This window comes from Diadema setosum, chromosome 19, assembly GCF_964275005.1.
Source record: "Diadema setosum chromosome 19, eeDiaSeto1, whole genome shotgun sequence".
NCBI classification, from domain to species: Eukaryota; Metazoa; Echinodermata; class Echinoidea; order Diadematoida; family Diadematidae; genus Diadema; species Diadema setosum.
This window is the reverse complement of record NC_092703.1, coordinates 22,317,492-22,327,721: the sequence shown is the minus strand read 5'-3', so window position 1 is coordinate 22,327,721 and position 10,230 is coordinate 22,317,492.

The window sequence follows — 10,230 nt, the reverse complement described above, 5'->3', positions numbered from 1 at the left end:
GATTAACAATTAAGATTCGTGGCAAACGTGATTATTTTTAGCACACAAAGTTTATCTTGTAGTTCTTAAATCATTACCTATATTTTGATAGGAAGGGCTCGTCATGCGATGGATATGTTCCTAATTACGTTTGCAGGAAAGATTTTGTTTATGATGGAAAGCCCCACACGCGCACACATTCTTTTATACCCATGATAAATATACTATATATACAATCATATCCTACATGATTATGATACTGCATACTAACCGTATCCCAGAATTAGTACAACATGATACAACCACCATGGAGTTCTCAATCATAATAATTCTAGAGGGGGGGGGGGGGTGCACCGTATCTGAAGATTAGCGCATCATATAGCTCGCTCGAGGGTTGAAATTGGAATTTGATATGAGATCATCAAAATGCGGAACCATGCCCTTATGGCAAACTTCCACGATTTTCCAATTATTGCACATTTTGCTTTGAGTGCCGTTTACTTCCAAGAATTATTGCAGTTTTTCCCCTCTCTCTCTCTCTCTTCTTCTTGATTTTGCCTTCCTCTTTGTCCCTCTTCGTTTTTTGGGCTCCCGCCGAGAAATTCAGCGGCCCTAATTTTGAGCATGTCGTATAATGACGGCATCGATTGAAAAACGGGAATCTCTGACATTTAACGGTCGAGCGGTTTTATCGGCACTGCCCGGATGCTCCATGCAAGGGTTCAAATCACGATGCTCTAGTTTCGATGACAGTCGAAATCGATGCTTGCGATAAAGCGGAAGGGGCGATAGCAATGCTCGTTCGCCGCTTTGTACGACCAAGGTCATGGGCTGGGCGTGCTTGTAATTCCCGCTACAAGGAGGTTTCACAGACGACTTCGCCGTCACCTGTGTGGCGGCTTTTTCACACATTCATTTATCACGTGATCATCACAGGTTACCGCAATGGGACAAACACCTCGTGCTGCGACAGAATGTCACGATTGTGCACTATGAGAATCCATGTCCTCTCGTATAACTCCATTGAGGAACGTGGAATCATCACATTAACAAATTGACGGGTTAAATATACTGATATTCACACTTCCGTGAAATGAATATTCACGAGTGCTTCACTTTTGCACTGTCGCGCCGCCTAATCTGATCGAAATTTACCCCTTATACACACACATACACACACAGAAACAAGCAAACAAGATGACATGCAGAGAAACACGAAACCATTGTATATGGCTGTTGAACACCAAAATGGAATGTTTATGTGAGTCAGCAATTATGCATTTTAACCATGGCATGATTTGATTAATGAACACAAAAAGGACCAATAATGACAGACGTATGGCTTTTTTTTTCTCGACCTGTTGTGTTTAGGTACCCTATAGAGTGACCGTGACTAACTAAAGTAATCTATAAGATTATCAATAGAAAACCTAATAAGAAAAATTAATTCTACCCTATTTTTGTGAAAACAGTTGTGACTGGAAGCGGGTTTTCTTGCGATGTGATGCTCCCCAATTTAACGTGAGGGGAAAAAAATCTAAACATCAATAACAAATGCGTTCTGATTCTAAGCTTTGGTGGATTTCAGATGTTATCTTTGAAATGATTATACAGTAATTTTCTGTTTTTTATTTGAATTTGATTTCACACTGTAAGTTTAATGTTTAAATCTAACCTGCAAGGTCCAATCTCCTTCTCAATTACAGGCATAATTTACCATTTCGTCTTCTTCTTCTTCCAGGTAGAGTGCAGCTTCAAGTTTTGAAGATTATCGCACTGTGAAATGCGTGTGTGTGTGGACCCTCACACACGTCTAAGACAGGATAGCTTTTGTGCAAGTGCGTACATGTATATACAACGTGTAAGTAAAAATTTGTGTCCTCTGGAGACAAAACTATTTCTTCTTCCCACTCAAGACAAGCCGGAAGGCGTCGAGAGAAGAAGAAGAAGCCGGGTCCTCTTGGAGGCTGTTCCAGTCCTTACAGGTCCTTGGGAAGAAGGAAGAAGCGTACGCCTGATTGCTACATTGGATCGTCTGCAGTCGAGAGCCGTGTCCTCTAGTGGCTGATGTCCGTTCGCTGAGGTAGGACTGCCAAGCGTAGATGAAACAAAACGTCAGCTTCAGTGCTTCAAAATAGCTCTGAAATATGAGTTCGGGATAGAAACAACCAATGCAAAAATTTAAGTCAGTATAATCAATGTTAAGTATAATTAGATATATAGAATGTGAACAATAGTTACAATAAAATGCATAGACTAAACCGTCTACAGTTATAGTTTAGTGAGAAAAATAGTGACATCTCCTTACATTAAAGCTTTATTGCAAAATGTTTACATGGTAGGATGTTTTGTAATACAACTGACCTACACACATTATTGTATCAAATGTGATATCTGGAACATTTTTAAATTACTACTCCCAATGGTAAACAGTACCTTTAAGTGTCTATCAACTGAACACACCATTTTTCATATTTTTCAACAAACGGCAGAATTCAACGAGGAGATAGTTCGTCGTATATTGTGATCTCTAATATTTCTACTCCTTTAACTTAAATACATTTTTCAGACATCAATATGTCTTCGCGCTTCTTCATCCATGTGAGTATTAATATACATCAGATCGTACGCAAGTCGCTTTTTCACTTTTCATTCTTATGTATAAAATATATAACCGCACAAACACAAAATCATATCTTATGACCAAAGAAGTACGACACTCTCACTCGCAGTCCTTCCTCCGTCTCGTTGCAATCGAACTACGGTGGAAAAAGAAAAAGAGTATAGAAACCCTACTTTATTCTGTTAGCTGACCTATCTTCCACCTCAACTCATCCCTCTCTAACTCCCTCATGCGATTCCGACCATGATGGATGCGATCCTGTGAAGAGTATACTCCCCATGCCTCTATACCGGATGGATCGGTGAAGGCGGTAACTTCCCACCTGCCTGCATAAAATGTATAATTATACATGCCGCTTTAGTTTTGTTTTTTTCCCCACCAGACATTATTCGTAATTTGTCCTGACGTTTTATTCCATTCTCCTGATCAATGCTGCGGCCAAGGTTATGGCAGTTCATTGTATAACAAATGATCGATGGATCATCGGAAGGGGTGTTTAAAAATAAAATCAGATTGTGCTTGATATCATATTTTTAATTCCTCCTACAGAAAATTGGGGCCTGATGTGGTGTCCAGGGGAAAGATCCAAGCATTAATATGGGCAACCTTTATCTTGGAGTTATTTTTTGCTTTCCATGGGAGGGGGGGGGGGGAGGTGTGCAACAACAGAAGTTGTATAACAGAAAAAGTACATAGGCCAAATGATGTGTTCAATGGAGGAGTAGTAATAGTAGTAAAGTAGTTGTTATAGTAGTAGCAGCAGCAGTAGTAGTAGTAATAGTAGTAGTAGCAGCAGCATAATCATTATTATTTTCGCTCGACAGCAATTGTTGGTTCTAATCCTTATAGCATGCAGCAGGTACTGCGTAATTATTCAAATTCATGAAATTCTTCCGTCGAGATGTTTTCATTGCAACTGATTGACAAATTGCCTTACATCGACGTAAATAAGCACTGAATTTGAATAATTACGCAGTACCCGCTGCATGCTATAAGGATTAGAACCAACACTTGCTGTCGGACGAAAGCTCGGTGGTCTAGTGGAGATGACGCCTGTCCGGTGATCAGGAGGTCGTTATAGGTTCGAATCCTGCTCGAGTATGTACGCCCATGATTGTTTATCATGGCTACTACTAAAACACTGATCAATTCAGTGCTTATTTACGTCGATGTATAGGGCAATTTGTCAATCAGTTGCAATGAAAACATCTCGACGGAAGAATTTCATGAATTTGAATAATATACAAGGTGAGTATTCAATTTTAAGTTATCATCAGTGAAAATCCCCTCAAATTTCGTTGAGTGCACAATGAACTGGTCTTTCATTAAATATGATTTAACCAGAAAAAGGTTATCTAACGAAATACTGAATAGATTACTTAGTATAATGTAAGTTTTTTTTTCTTTTTATCAGAGGTAATTCACAGGTAATTAGCTTAAATCCAGATATCTAAATGCAATGACTCATTATCATGAAGCCAAGAAGCTGCTCTCCTGTTTTTAGATTATTCTGCTGCGTTTGACATCATTAATCATGCATTGCTCCTCAACAGATTAAAGACGAATTTTGATCCCACTTGATTGCATCTTACTTACATGACCGCCACCAGATGGTTACTGTTCATGGCGCCTTTTTCCCGTCGTTCCCTCTCAGACATGGTGTCCCCCAGGTGTCTCTGGTTGGCTCTTCATTGTTTCTTCTATATATACACAGCCCCTCTGTCGTCGGTAATGAACTCTCATGAAGATACTACATGTTATGTATGCTGATGATACTCAAATTTACATAATCATACAACCAAATACCCAAGTCGAAGCACTCTGTAAACTTAGTAGTTGTGTTGATGATATTAAGCAATGGTCCCGCGATAAGACGAAAAGTATCTAAAATTGAATTAAGTCAAATCAGAAATCTTAAATACCCATTCTCACTTCAGGGCCCCGTTGCTAGAAACTTTGCGTTTAAACGCAACTTGCAACTGATTGTCACTGGCCAATCAAAATCATTGTTGCATGCATGTCTTCTTAATAGGGCAGACCCTGAGCCAATCAGAATGGTTGTTTCAAAATTAGCAATTATTTGCAATTGATTGCAACTTTCTTGCAACGGGGCCCAGGAGGGGTAGTTCTCTCACGGAGTTTTCTTTTGAAGATAATACCATCCCAATCTATCAGTCCGTCAGAGATCTCCGGAGTTATTGTAGATAAGCATTTGAACTTTCATCAGCACATCAAGAACTCATGTCGTTCTGCTGCTTGGGGAATTTGTAAATAAAATTGGTAAGATCCGAAAATAAATTATTATGAGATCAGTCTTCCACTGAACGTCTTATTCACGCATTATTTGTTTCTTACCTTGATTACTGTAATTCCCTTCTTGTTGGTCTCCCTGTTTCAAGTACTGCACCACTTCAAAGAATTGAAAATACAGCTGCTAGGCTTGTGACCCTTACAAAAAGAACTGTCCACATCACTCCAGTCCTCCAATTCCTCCACTAGCTCCCCATACATCAACGTATCACCTTTAAAATCCTTCTTATTGTTTATATGATATGTAAAAATCTTGCCCCATCTTATCTCAAAGACTTGATTTCTTTCCGCTCCTCCACTTCAACCCGTTCTCTCCGTTCTTCCTCCACTGTCCAATCAAAATACACGGTCCCCGCACCTGTATGTCCATAATGGCGATAGGATTTTTTTCTGTTATTTCTCCATCTTTTTGGGACAATCTCCCTCTTTATATTCGAAATGATGAAAGTGTTGATAAGTTTAAATCATTGCTGAAAACTTATCTATTCAATCAATAATAATCTTTGTTGTTGTTGTTATTATGTGCATAATGCTGTATTTTAATCTAATATTCTGTTTGATTAATGCGCTTAGAAACGTTAGAGTTAAGCGATATGCAATTATTATTTATTATCATTATCATTATTGTTATTATTATTATTATTATTATCATTATTATTAGTATCATTTTTATTATTATTATTATTATTACTATTATTATTATTATTATTATTATTATTATTATTACTATTATTATTATTATTATTATTATTATTATTATTATTATTATTATTATTATTATTATTATTATTATCAGCAGCAGCAGCAGCAGCATCAACATCATCATCATCATCATCATCATCATCGACAGTATCAAGAAGTATTCTGGATCTTTGTCAGAAAAAGACCCTTGAAAACGACGAGAACATACATGCTTGCCGAAACGCCTGGACTGTGGGTATGGACCCTTTTCAGGGCCAAACACAATGCCCTAAAGAATACGGAGTGCACCGTTATTAGGCCTTCTACCACCGAACGCTCTACATCGCCACGGAAGTCTTCAAAATACGTTAATACAAACTGCAATATTAGGATCATAAAGTATATGACAAGACATGTACTACGTATATATGCAACTAACGTAAAATAACCAAGAATAGGAGTGCACACTTTGCAAGATTGATAAAAGTAAGTTAACAATGAAGAACTTTGTGGTCTACTAAAAAGCAAAGCTTGTGTAACGTGGATCACTTAAAGGGGATGGCTAGTAACTGATCAGTGGGAGGGAATGCTGGAGGATGATTGTTCCAATCCTTGTGGGATTCATTTAAGAGTACATTATATATCTATTGTTGTGTGAAAATTATTTGCTTCAGAATGGTCTCATATTCAAGTAATGTGCAGTTCAATGTTTCCAGGTTAGCATGCCTGTACAGTGTCGGGGCGATCGTTAATGGGCCGTTAACATTAAACTGCACATTACTTAAATATGAGACCATTCTGAAGCAAACAATTTTCACACAAAAGATATATAAAGTACTTTTACAATGAATCCCACAAGGATTGGAACAATCATCCCCCAGCATTCTCACTGATTCCCACTGATCAGTTACTAGCCATCCCCTTTAACATGTAACACCTTTGATCTTCTCCGCCAATGTTCAGTCTTTCACCCACCAAACTAGTCTTTTCACTTCCTTTCTGGTCCGCATCCACATTTTCAAAATATTCCAAAGCGTTTTGCTATCCGGATGGAAAGACTGAAGACAGAAAGGAGCCCTCAGCTGTTATAGATCCGTCTTGCTAAAGTCTCTCATTTATTCATGAAAAGCGAGAAACGCCAGCTTGTCATGGCCATGCAACTCACATTCGATTTTTTTTTTTTTTTTTAACACTGACATGCACACTCATACTTGCATACAGGCAAACCGATAAAGACATGCATCCATGATATGGCACAATGAATTTAACCATGAGTTCATTCTCACGTGAAGACAGAGCATGAACAGAACAAAATACTTTGACTACTTTATTTCACCTCCATACAAAATGATAAATTCAAGTGCATAAGCCGGGGTAAGAAAAAATATAGTGTTTTGTCCGGATTTTTGAGAGAGGGAATTCGGGAGGTCCTTACTATTTGATATCTTACTATATTTTTCTGATCTGAAGCCGCTGTATAATCTTATGAATAATTGCAAACTATAGTGCAAGGCGCTCGTCTAGTTTTGCACCGTCTTGTGTAATGATTTTCAGTCATGCCTTAAACCAACCCTAAACATTTCACCCCTTAGATTACTTTAGGTTGTAATGGTCGGTAAATGAAAATAATGTGGTACTGAATACCGAACTTCTATCGGCTTTATGGACTGCTTGCATACAAGAATATTATGCGAGTGTTGTATAGTAAAAAGCCAACGGCAATGTCTTGTAAAAAGTTTCTCACATTTTGAGCATTGAGCTCCATGTTTTGAGTGTGTATGCGCGAGAAGAAGTAATATGCTTGTTTATAGCGGGCAATTATAGAATGATAATTTCTTTGTCCATTCCCAGACCTGTTGCACAGTCATCCCCAGTCATATTGAAGGCTGCGTCTATACAGGTCCTATGCTGCAGCTGCTGCTGCAGTCTCGTGTTGCTACAAACAGTATGCTGCCCTCTATTGTCACCGTCGTAAACATTGATATAAATTGTCTCAGTTTGTCTGTTTTTGTTCGTTTTTGTTTTGTTCTGTTTTTGCGTAGAGGAATGTGGTACAAGGTACAATAGAATCTAAGAACTACAAAACCACCAGTGGTTTATAAAACGATATGACATTTTACTTGTCGTATGTAAGTCAATCTAATGTCCATGGGGAAGCCAGAAATGTTACAGCCAAGACTACATGCGTTACTGATATTTATTTTTTTTCAAGTGCACCCTCTTATAAACTACATCGAAGTAACCAAAACAATTCCTTCATATGTGAATAAAAACGTAGCCAGCTGCGAGTTTAAAACAATAGAGAAAAGAAGTATCGCACTTGCTCTCATCACCCACAGCTCGTCCTTGTGCCATAATGTTGTGACACTCCGTCTTACTGATGTAATTTCCTCGTAAGTTTTTTTTTTTTTTTTCAAACTTACTTTCATATTTAAATTAAGAGAGAAGACTATTATCAAGGAGGTTCAAGAGAGTGGAGTCACAACTGTCGTATTTCCTTTGAAGTCACGGTTGATGCCGCCACTCGAAAGTATTTGAAGCATGTGGCAAACTGGATCTGCCGCGCAGATAAGAAGACAATTGACTCATGCCTCATGCATAATCATCAGCCACTTTCTAACGAAAATATGTCTTTGTGATGGTAATTGCTTTTCGCCATCCCTACTTATAAAAGATAGGTGGTATATAATGGTAAAGACACGGGGATGCGCGAATAGAAATTGCAAAAAAAAAAAAAAAAATGATGAAATGAAAATGAAAATTACTCGACTAGCCGTGCCCGGCCACTAATCTGATATATCTATTAATATAGAATTATACTCGAAGATTATTCCATATCAGTTTTATTTGGAGGAATTAAGTGGAAAAGTGATAAAACCGGCTTTCCGGGAGGGTACAGTTTTAAACACTTTCACATGATACAACCCTGATTTACAATTTTGCACATATTTCTTGAAGGGATTGGCCTTTGTTTAATGAGCTTTATCATTAAGTGAGATTTCGTTTCATTTAATAGATAAACAAGCAAAATATAGCCAACATTAAGTTAACGTTCAAAATGAATCTTCAGATTGCTCAGTAAGACGGCGGCATCAAACCCCGTCAACAAAGGCACAGATGCACCTGTGGAATTCTTTTGTACATCAATAGAAAAGTGACAACTGTTTGAATAATTACAGCCAGTTGGAACTCCATCTCTTAAACCTCCTTGCTATTATTTGCCTGTTAGTCCAAGAGCATTACGTCAAAAAAGGCCTAAACCTGGACATTTTTGGTAACAAGCTGATTTTTTCAGGATAGGTCCACGAAAATGTCTAGAATAACATACTAAAAGTCCTCATGAATCCTCCTTGAGCGTTTTCCGCAATCCAAGATGGCGTCCAAAATGGCCGACATTTCCAGAAATTCTTGTAACTTTTCAACCAGAGAACCCAAATACAAAATCTAAATGTCTAAATATATGTTTTGAAGCATGAAGAACTCAACAAAACACATATCAAGAGATGTTGATGCACGCAAGTACCGAAATCCAAGATGGCGTCCAAAATGGCCGCCATTTTCTGAAATTCTTATAGCTTTTCAGTCAGGTAACCCAAATACGAAATTTATATGTCTAAATATATGTTTTGAAGCATGAAGAACTCATTGAAACACATATCAAGAGACTCTGTTGCACGCAAGTACCGAAATCCAAGATGGCGTCCAAAATGGCTGCCATTTTCTGAAATTGTTATAGCTTTTCAGCCAGGTAGCCTAAATACAAAATTTAAGTGTCTAGATATATGTTTTGAAGGATGAAGAACTCAATAAAATACATATTAAGAGATGTTGACGCACACAAGTACCGTAATCCAATATGGCAACCAAAATGGCCGCCATTTCCTGAAATTTTCATAACCTTTCAACTAGAGAACCCAATACAAAATTTAAGTGTCTTTACACGTTTCGAAACATGAATAACTCAATAAAATACATATTAAGAGATTTAGACGCACGAATGTGCTGATTTTAACGCTCGAGCTCTTCCTTATATGGAAAATGGGGTGCAAAATGTCCCAATTTTATCTCACAATTATGTAAATAAATGTCAATATATTTTATAAGAACAATTTTATTTAAAATATAGTTCTTATGTGTAAAGTATACAAATAAAAGCATTTGCATGTTAACGTCAAGGAGTGTGTCCTTGTTACGAGAGAAATGTTTCACCAACAGATTTGTTGCGAAACAGAAAGCCTACTAGAAGGCAATATCCGTTTACCACATGGTCTATTTTCGTCACCTTAAGCACATGAGATGAAAATTTAGTGCTAGCCCCTTTTTATTACCAATGCATTTGATGTCTATCATGAGGTGAGTTCCAGTTGAAACTGTCAGTTATCACTTGAAAAGTAAAAACAATTCTTTGAAAAGTAAAGTTATTTGAGCATGGAGGGGGGATACTTCTCCACCACAGGAGGGACTTTTTTTCTTTCTTTTTTTTTTTTTTACTCGAAAGTGAAATACACAGTGCAAGCGTTTGGTAAGATATTGAATTATTTCCATCAAAGAGTAGGAAATTGGATATAAAGTAGTATTCAGGGAAATGGGCAAAATGATTAGGGAAGGGTGTGGGGGGGGGGGGGGCAATATCCGTT